We start from the raw sequence: 9,894 nt of genomic DNA, 5'->3' as shown, positions 1-9,894 counted from the left end.
CCAGACTTCACTCTACTCTTAACATTCCAAATATTATACCTGTGAAAAACTTAAATGAGAAAAGAAAAAAGAGGCCCAGGCAATGCTTGTTCTTTGTACACTATAAAAGAGCAAGACTGGCTGCTCTATGAAAGAAGGTAATTGGGTCAGACAGGAAGACTGCCACAAGAAATCAGTCTGGACACGTGAACTTTCAGTCCAAAATTTAATTGTTGAGTGGATTTTCAGTAAAGCATTCAGCTGTCTATAGCTTTCTGTAAACAAGTGCCTGCCTAATGAATGATAATACAAATGATAATGACAATACAAACCTGGACAATAATTCCAGAAAACCAGATTCCCTAATGTATGCCTCATATTCTCCCAGACAAATTATTTTTTAAAAGAGATGAATAACAACAAACACAGATTTGCCAAGAACAATCATATTAAACAAATTTAATTTCCTTATGGATAGGAAAGAAATAGTTGTTATCACATATCTTGCCTTTAGAAAGCATTTGTCTCATGTTGCAAGCAAGCTGGGAAAAATTGTCTTGATGATATGACTATACAAAATTACTTGGATAACATATTCAAAAAGTATTTATCATCACCTTGTGTCAGCATTCCTTTAAAACACTATGGAGTCTTTGAGGTTAAACAGGGATTTACATGGAGTAATTTGATTAATCAGTACAAATGTAAATTTGAATATTTCCTTGCCTGAGGAAGACAGGGTCGAAGTCTAAAGGGATTTTCATAAGGTTTATATCCCTGTCACACTTTCGCTTTTTTCTCCTCTTCCCCTTAAAGCAATAGGATAAAGGAGAGTTCCTTCTCTTTGACAGGTACAGTGACAATCCTTCCTTGGGCTAGCTTTCAGAATATAGGTCATGTTATTTCTTCCCTTGTAATGATAAATCTGAACATACATCCCACTGATTGTGCAACATGTAAGCTATTAGATGATGTGATGTGAAACCCAGAGTTAAAAAAAAAAAAAAAAAAAAAAAAGTTAGCGTTCACCTCACTTAATTTTGAAAAAATAGGCAGTTTTAAGACTTGGTCATCTAACCCATTTTGGGCATTTGCTTTAAGGTTAGATGAATTACTTAACTCAGGCAAACACTCCAATCTTTACACTGACTATAAATGTAGCTTGGAGAGACTAGCTCACATGCAGATATAAGCACTAAACAAGTACAATAAATTAATCCAAACATGAAATATGAATACAATGTAAAACCTACCAATAACAAAGGGGACATACATTCAGTAGATTTTGACTTATGTTTACTATATATTAATATGGCAGAGAAGGACAAAGAAAAGTCCATGTTGGGAAAATAAAATACCACAAAGCTCTACTGGATAAGACAACTGTGTGACATGTCTCATGGAAATATGATGCTACTTCATTAGTCTTAGAGATGTGATCACAAGAAAATTATTTCAGTACTCTGATTTTAGGTTTATGAAATGAGATTAGATTTTATAGTTAGACATCAGAATGTGTATAACAGGGTACTCTGGTAGTCTAACTTTTTGTACTATTAGTATTAAGAGCAGAAGATTCAGAACAGAAAAAAGTTTAAAAAACAGTGCTCTGAAAGATAAGTGTACAAATATCAAACTTTTTAAAAAGCAGGAAAAAGTATATACCAAGCAACAAAAAGTCCAAACTGTAACACAGCCTTATGCTGTCATTTAAATATGGAACAAAGCTGAAAATACATCTTTCAAGCCAAAATTTTCTATCTGGGTGCTTTATAAATTGAAAATTATGCTTTCAAATTCATATTTGGAGAACAAAATAAAAGTAAATGCCTCATAAATTTATGGAAGTGAGATATGAATATTGTGGACTATATTTTTCATTTTTCAGGAAGCTTCTTAGTACTGAAAATGGGATGAGTTAAATACTATTAACACACTAGAAGCATAAAAATGAAATTACAAAACAGACCTTTGGTCTTTTTACCGTCTAAAGATTCCATATAAAGCATATCAGCTGCTTTGATTTCCAACAGCTTCAACTTCATGAAGGTAAGAGAACTGTCATTCTCTCCCTTTTCTTTCTTCACTAAAAAATGCATATAGACATAGTGGAGATTTTTTCTTAAAAATATTAGTCACTCAGTTATGACTCCAGTCTCTGAAGAGCAAGTTTAGAGTTTAGAGTCTGGAAAGATGCTGATAGTATAATGCTAATGTTTTAATATATGAAATTCACTATTTGAAATTAAGTAATTCCATTTACTCGAAACTGAAGAATAAATAAAATGGATAAAATAAAATGGAGAATTGGTAGTAAATTAATAGGGCTATAGAGAACAACTGAGGTTTATAATCCAGCTTTGGGATTTTAAAACAGAAAAAAAAAAAGCTAATTGGAAAGATTCCATGGTGGAGGTTACGAGAATAATTAGAGTTTAAGAAAAATGACCTCTCTGGAAGTTGAAAGACTTTGTTTAGTCTAGAAGAGAGAAGACTGAGGAAGGAAGGACGTTGATAACAATCTTCTAACAGCTAAGTGGCTGTCATTAAAAGAAGGACAATCAATTGTTTTCCAAGTGTCTGGAAGTAGAATAAGAACAAATCAGCATAATTTGTAGTAAAAAAGATTTATGTTAGGTAGCATGGACATTTTTTCCCTCCCTGAAACATACCAATAGGTATTCTAGAGGCACTGTGAAATCCCTCTGAGATTTTTAGGAAAAGGTTATACATATGGTGGTATACTCTAAATATACTTAATTCTGCCATCCGCAGTGAACTACATGACCTCTTAAGGTCTTTCCCTGGCTTACTTTTATATCATTTTGTAATAGGCTAACACAGAAAACAAACAGAAACTACATGTTCCCCCCCTTTTTCAAGTGCTCAGAGACAAGACTAGAGAAGTACCACAACAAACAACCATCGATTCTGTTTATGAGTAACAACATAAGATCATCTGTTAATGGTGAATAAACTGTCCATAGGAACTACCAGCAGAAAGTTTACCTCTCACTGTCTCATTAATCACTCACAGGAAGACAAAAGTGGGACTTAAGACATGTACAGTAGGCCATGTGGCTCTTTTCTACACTAAAATGAGTCTTCCAGTCTGTAAAATTATAGCACTCTTTCTTAGACAGAGAACATATTAAAACCAACTAAACAAACAAAACCCACCAAAAAAGAAAGATAAAAACTAGACAAATTGTCTCTTACCTTAACTTTAGAAAATAAATATTTGCTGGAAGCAACCTTTATGCTTATGATCTTCCCAGAAGTTTTTACTGGGAAGTCATTAGTACACAATTGCCTAGGATTTCATTACGGTTATGCTTTTGCAAGAAATTATTTTGAGAGTAACCGCAAATATGCAACAAAGCATATTGACTGCTTGTGGTTTAAATTTTTTATGCAGTAATTACTTTGATTGAGTTTAAGAATAGAGCTAGCTAGCTTGGAGCAGAAAGCCAAACAACTAAAAAAGAATGAAATCAAACAGATTTGCTTTGATTTTTTTTGAGGAGTATCAGACATCAAGTAATACTGACAAAACATGTTCACTAATTAAGGCAGCAGTTAAGTATTCCAACTCACTGTGTGATTAAAACTACTTGTTATTCATGATTGTAACAATGGTTAAAATGTGAATGTGATTCTTGAACTAAAATTTGACTAACAAAATTTACTTTTTAATAAAGATATCTGCATAAATAGTTACAAGAGTTTTTAATGACAGAATCTGTGAATGCATCAAAGTGAAATACAATATTTTGACATATGATGATCAATTACAAAATTGCTTTAAACAAACTAATGAACATAAAAATGTTCAGTTGACTTTAGTCACAAAAATACTATTATCAGCTTATTTAAAAATGCATATTTACTAAATCATCCAAACCAGAAGACCAGCAAAAAACTTCTTCCCAACTCATAAGTCTGCGAGTTGGCCAATGTTGTATGGGGAACAAGCAAGTATTTGTATTTTTGCTTCTCAAGAAACCATTGAAATGAGACATAATGCATTCCCTTCAGCTGCCTTTAGCAGGCTACAGAAAAGTCTACAGCAAGACCTCAGTTGGGCCCTAGTCCAGGTAGGTGCATAACAAAATGTGTAACTGAGGACATGTGAATCATCAACACCCTTAAAAGTAGGCAGATTCTCGAGAATTCTGCTGAACTAGGAACCCTGGTTTAGGGACACTGGATTAATTTGCTGAAAGATATCTGTTAGTTTTGCTTATTAGGAAAGGGCTAAGCTGAAAATGAGTTTAAAATGTGTTTTTAGTAGTTTACAGTATGTAATGTAGCAACATATTTTACTTAGAAAAGAAAAATAAAAGGTTGTTTGGGGGGCTTGTTTTTTACAAAATGGGTTCTTCTGTGCTATTTTGGTAGAGTATTTGAAAATATAAGTCAAACAAACTATTTAACACTCAAGTTTATAATAAAATTTGCAAAAATTCATGCATAGACAGATATGTGAAAAATAGAACATGAACAATATTAAGAAAAAAACCCCTGAGTATACACTGTCAATAAAGACATTCCCCAAGCCATGGAAGAAGTACAGAGTTGGGGAACACAACTAAGACAAAACCAAAAAAAGTCTCATACTGAGACAAAACAACCAGCCTTCAAACTACAGACTTGGATATGTCTTCTAAAGAGAAAGACTGATTAGGTAATGTGGAGATAAACAGAGCAGTGCTGTGGATCAAAGCTCTCAGAGCTCTGGACCATGATGTTAGCATAAATCTGAGAAAAATACAAATCTCTACATAGGAAGGAAAGTTTTTATTCTTTGAACTAAATTTTAAGGAAATACATATTTTTAAATGGCAAATTCCAGTCTTCTTTAGCTCTCAAAATCAAATAGTTACACAGCTTTTAGGAGCTGTCAGATTTATCATCCGACTGCATCTCTAACTGAACATTAAGAGTTTCTTTCACTTTGTTTCACTGTTGTTTTTACAATACTGTGTTCTGTGTCCTTTAAAGACTAAATCCCCAAATCACCATGAACTTCTTAGATCATAGACCTAGATCTGCTCTGCAGTTTATGAATTTCATTTAGTACAGTGACATTATTGATTTTCCAAGATAATTATGTGCAAGCATCAGATACAATAGCAAGATGTTAGTCAGATGTCCTCTGCTGCAACTAGCTCTAATTCTTATTCAAGCTTCAGCTACTCCATCACAAATTATTCATTTTGTCCATTATCTAAGCCATTCTTCTAATATTTTTTAGCTAATCAGCCTTAACTGAAAAAATAGGCATTATTATTGTTTTTTATTTTTTTACTGGAACAGGCAAGACTACTACAGAGCATTACAGTACATTAAAATGGCATGTTGTTTTGGTTTTTTTTTTATCTTCCTGATTACGAAACTTGATCAAAGACACCTTTGAAATTGAAATTTGCAATATGCATGAGATTTCTACTCAATTTTTTACGTGATATAAAACTAGAAAAAAATAGCATTTAGGATAAGTGTAAATACAATAGGTATAAAAATGAAAAAAAACTTTATCAAGAAAAAGTCATCTTTCTGAGTCTTTTTAGAACATCTAAAAAAAAGTATCTAGCACAAGGAAAGTAGCTGCATTAAAAATTTATGTCTTAGAACTAGCTTCACAAATACAGAGTAAAATTATGGGTACTGATCAGATATAAACAGACTACAAATTTACTCAGAAGGCTTTAATAAGGAATATTAAAGACCTAATTCTGCTGTGAATATTCCCCAGAATCTCCTATCATCAAGCAGAAAGAGCCAAGTAAATGCTAAATCCTATTGCTCTTATTTGCATTTCCCAAAGCATCCATGAAAGATACTCATGACAGAATAGGTCCCTAAAATTAAAAATCAAAACCCATCCTAGACTTCTGCAGTCATTCATATCTCATGGGATCAGGAATTTAACAGTGCAAACAGGAAAGGTAAAGAATAAGCCTGAGTGAATTCTTGCCTGGTAACAGCTCTGATGCTGGAAAAAATTGAAGACTTGCCTTATAAAAAGGCTTTAGAAAATGTTAGAAGGATCAATTCTATACATTTCTATAGAAACATATTCCTACGAATGTTGGCTAAGATTTTTAGATTGTTTCTACTGATTCTAAATCTTACATTTATTGAGGGCTGGCTATCAGAAGACTGATATTTAGTTCTCTCTGAACATTGTGATTTTCAAAAGTCTGCTGTAGTGCAGACACCTCAGAATAAATAGTTATTTGCTTAAAATTTCAGCTTTTGAATGTTATAGTCATTATAGAATTTTGTGGTCATTATTTCTCTGTCAAGCAAGCAAAAGACCAGAGAGGATACCATATAAATTAACAGATATTTTTGGCCAAAAAAAAATTTACATTTTCTGACATGTGGTATGACAACCAAAGGGAATACAAGAGAAAAGAAATAGCACTGGAGAAATGTCACGTCTTTCTGACTATTGTGTAATAAATTAAACTGAGATTGTCCAACAGATTCAAAACTTATCATAAGGAACCAAAAGGCACAGAGTTCATTCCTGTAGGCATTGCTTTGGGAAACCAGGCTGGAAATAAAACCACACATCTCAGTTAGTTATAGTACAATGTGATGGTTCCAAATGGAAAAATAATATTTAGCTAGCAGGAGATTTAATAATTTGATACTTACAGGTATATTTTTCTTCAGATTTTTTAATGAACTGAGCAGTTCCATACTGGCATGGTAACCCAGCATGTTTAGGAAGAATCAGAAAAGGCCTTTTGTTCAAATTGTCTGGCCAAAGCATCCTAATTTTCACTGCAGTACATTTTTGTGAAACACAGGGCTGTTGAGAAAAAAAGAGATAGAGGCTACTGTTTCAAGATTATTTGGGCAATTTGTACCCAGTGATAAACCTTGTGATACTAACTAATCTCTAAAAGCTACAGGAAAGTTGTTAGGGTTCTTTTTCACCAGGTAAGTAGAAAACCATAATGAAGAGATAAAGTTACATTTCCACACATTTTAGAACGATTATCAAAGAGCATAACCTGAATGCAAAGTAATACTGCAAACATGACTCTGAAGCCTTACTCGGAGTCCAAACACAATACACGGAAACAAGTGAAATCAAAATAAGTACTACATATTCTACAGTGGAGCGCCTGACTTGACACAGCTGGGAAGCCTAGAAGTTCACTTGTTGAGTGTTAACGCTTAATGTAGAGTTAACTTTTCCATTTCTGCACCATTAAATTGCTTTTTAACTGAAGCAGAACAAGAGAAGTGAGGAAAGCAACTCTTAAAACCTAGATGACTGTGTTACTAAAAAGCAAGAGCTGACTACATCATCTGAGTAATAAGAATATATCCTCCACAGAGGAGATTAAATAGAAGACTAAAGCAGTTTCTTTACACATGTGAAATTTTAAAGTTTGAAGCACATTGAAAGAAGATAGTCTTATCAATAAGAAAAAAATGTGAACACAGCAAAAAACTTCTTTCAACCTCATAGGAGCTGCAGGACATTAAATATCAAATGAAATTAATTTAGGAATGTTGCCAGCACATATCTGAGAAACAAATCTAGTGCAACCTGCTTAGACATGGTCTTAAATAAAGGCCACAATGTGTCCTCAATACACACATGCAAATCTAACAACACACTGAAATAGAGGAAAAACACAATGCACACACAGATGACAAAAAATGTTCTCAAGCAAAGAAGTGGTGTAATTCAACAACAGGTGTTTTGGGTTTTTTTTTTGTAGGGTGGGACTCTCCTATCCAAAATAGAAGTCATTGTTGTAATAAAAATATTTCATGGAGTAAAGATTAAAGCAAATCTCTGCCATACAGAGGTCACATTACCCCTTTAATAAAGGTCATGATGACCTAAAATACTGTACTGTATTAGATGAAAAAAAGAAAAAGGAAAACTGAAAAAGAAAGAAACTGGAAAATGGACTCAGACACAGGAAGAATTACTATACTTGAGGGAGCTGAAATTGGGGTGTGTTGCCTTTTCTTCCTGCCACTCAGCTGCAGGATAAAAGTGACCAGCACAAGCTCTTACCTGCATGGACTGTCCATTGGGGACTGTTTTTCTTCCATCACAACTGTTCCCGAAAAGCATCAATCTTCATTCTTCATTGAGAATTTTTGACACAGTTGTTAAGATGATGTTACTCAATTTTCCCTCCATTTCACGTCTTTTCCTCAGAGAATCACACATCTACAGCTACTTCTGTCACTCCTGGTTGCAACCAGAACTGGAGAGCCAAGCTGAATATAGGCACAATCAAAAAATGCAAGTGAGAAGAGGGGAGTGCCTGCCATACTTCCAACTGGTTTATTATCCACCACAGAAACAGAAATCAAAACATGTAGACCTTTTCCTGTTTGCAGGATCCATTTATGTATTTTTTTCTGTAAGTCTTCTCTAAACAACCACAAAGTGTTTGTGTTGTACTCAAAAGTCAATTTTCCTACCTCTATGATCACTTCTGTGACTTTTGTCTACATACCCTGCAGCCAGTCTCCCTTTCTTCAACCACAGCACTCAAAAACAGTCACAGTATCTCAGCTCAGAAGGGTGGAAGGATCACTTCACTCATTAGCTAGTTTTCTACTTACACTTCCTGTTCTCTGACATCTTTCAAAATCACAAGATTGCTGACTCCTGCTCACTTTGTAGTCCTCTGTAACTTAAACTGCTTCCTGAGAAGCTGTTACTCATACCTGCCTCATTCTTCTGGTTTTATAAAAGGAGCTGTTTGTGTCATCTCCCAGCCAAGCAATTAGATACCAGATAAAACACCTATTGGCCAGAAAATGACACTCCAAAGGTAACAAATATAAATTTAACCCTAGCAATCTGGACATTCGAGCAACAACCTATCAGGCAGACATATACCACAGTTTTACACGTGGTTGGTAGGGGAGGGACAGAAAGAACATAGGGAAGTTATACATGTCTGAAACACTAGGGTAAGCTTCTAGAGGGTGACAGGTATTACATGGGTAAAAAAAAATAAAAATAAAAATAAAAAATAAAAATAAAAATAAAGAGCTTTGCATGCAATTAATGAGCCAACTAAAGAGGAAAAGAACACTATACTTGCCTCTTGTTTCCCTGGAGGAAAACAAATCGCAAAGTGCTGCAAACTGAATCATCTGTGTCTGTTACTGTTGTTGACACTGCAAACCAGAAGTCATATGAACTGACTCAAAGAACAGAGCAAAAGTTTCTGAGTGCCATGAATCCCCAAAATTTTTCTTTTACATTAGGTTTTATTTTCAAACAAGAATTCTGAAGCAAAAACAATCCACTCAAACTTTGCCAGCCTCAGCTAGCTAGAAAAGGAAAGGACACAGCTTCCCTTCACTTGACCTTCCCAGATCCCCTGACCTTTGCTGTCCCATTTATTGCTTCTGTATAGGAGGCAGGAAACCTTCTATCTGGCTTCCTGCAGGATATATCTCTATTATCATTCTTGAGTGACTAGACTGAAAGTTTTACGGGGCCCCAGGGGCTACAAAAGTCTCACTGGGTTGTGCACACATACTTGCAGGCCCAGAGTTCTGCTAAAAACCAATTTAGGAACCTTGGCTTTGGAATCAACCTCCATGAATTGCCAGAAGTAAGTTATGTTGATAATAAACAATCAAAACAAGAAAAAATATATCAAGTACTTCATCCTATACTTTTGAAAACACAAAGAAGAAAAAGCAGTGCCTGAAATGATTGACAATATTAAACAATTAAAAGAGATCAAGGTGTCGGTCAATAAATGAGGTTGGAAGTCATTGATGGGGTGAAAATAGATGAACTACTGAGAAAAGTTTCTTTAAAAAACTATAAAGACTACTTTCTGGAGTTTTCTTATGGTTGTTTTTTTCTGAACAACAAAACCACACATGGCAAGGGGCATG

The sequence above is a fragment of the Buteo buteo genome, chromosome 3 (genome assembly GCF_964188355.1).
Source record: "Buteo buteo chromosome 3, bButBut1.hap1.1, whole genome shotgun sequence".
In the NCBI taxonomy this organism is placed as follows: domain Eukaryota; kingdom Metazoa; phylum Chordata; class Aves; order Accipitriformes; family Accipitridae; genus Buteo; species Buteo buteo.
The sequence above is the reverse complement of the archived record's forward strand: the minus strand, read 5'-3'. Positions refer to the sequence as shown.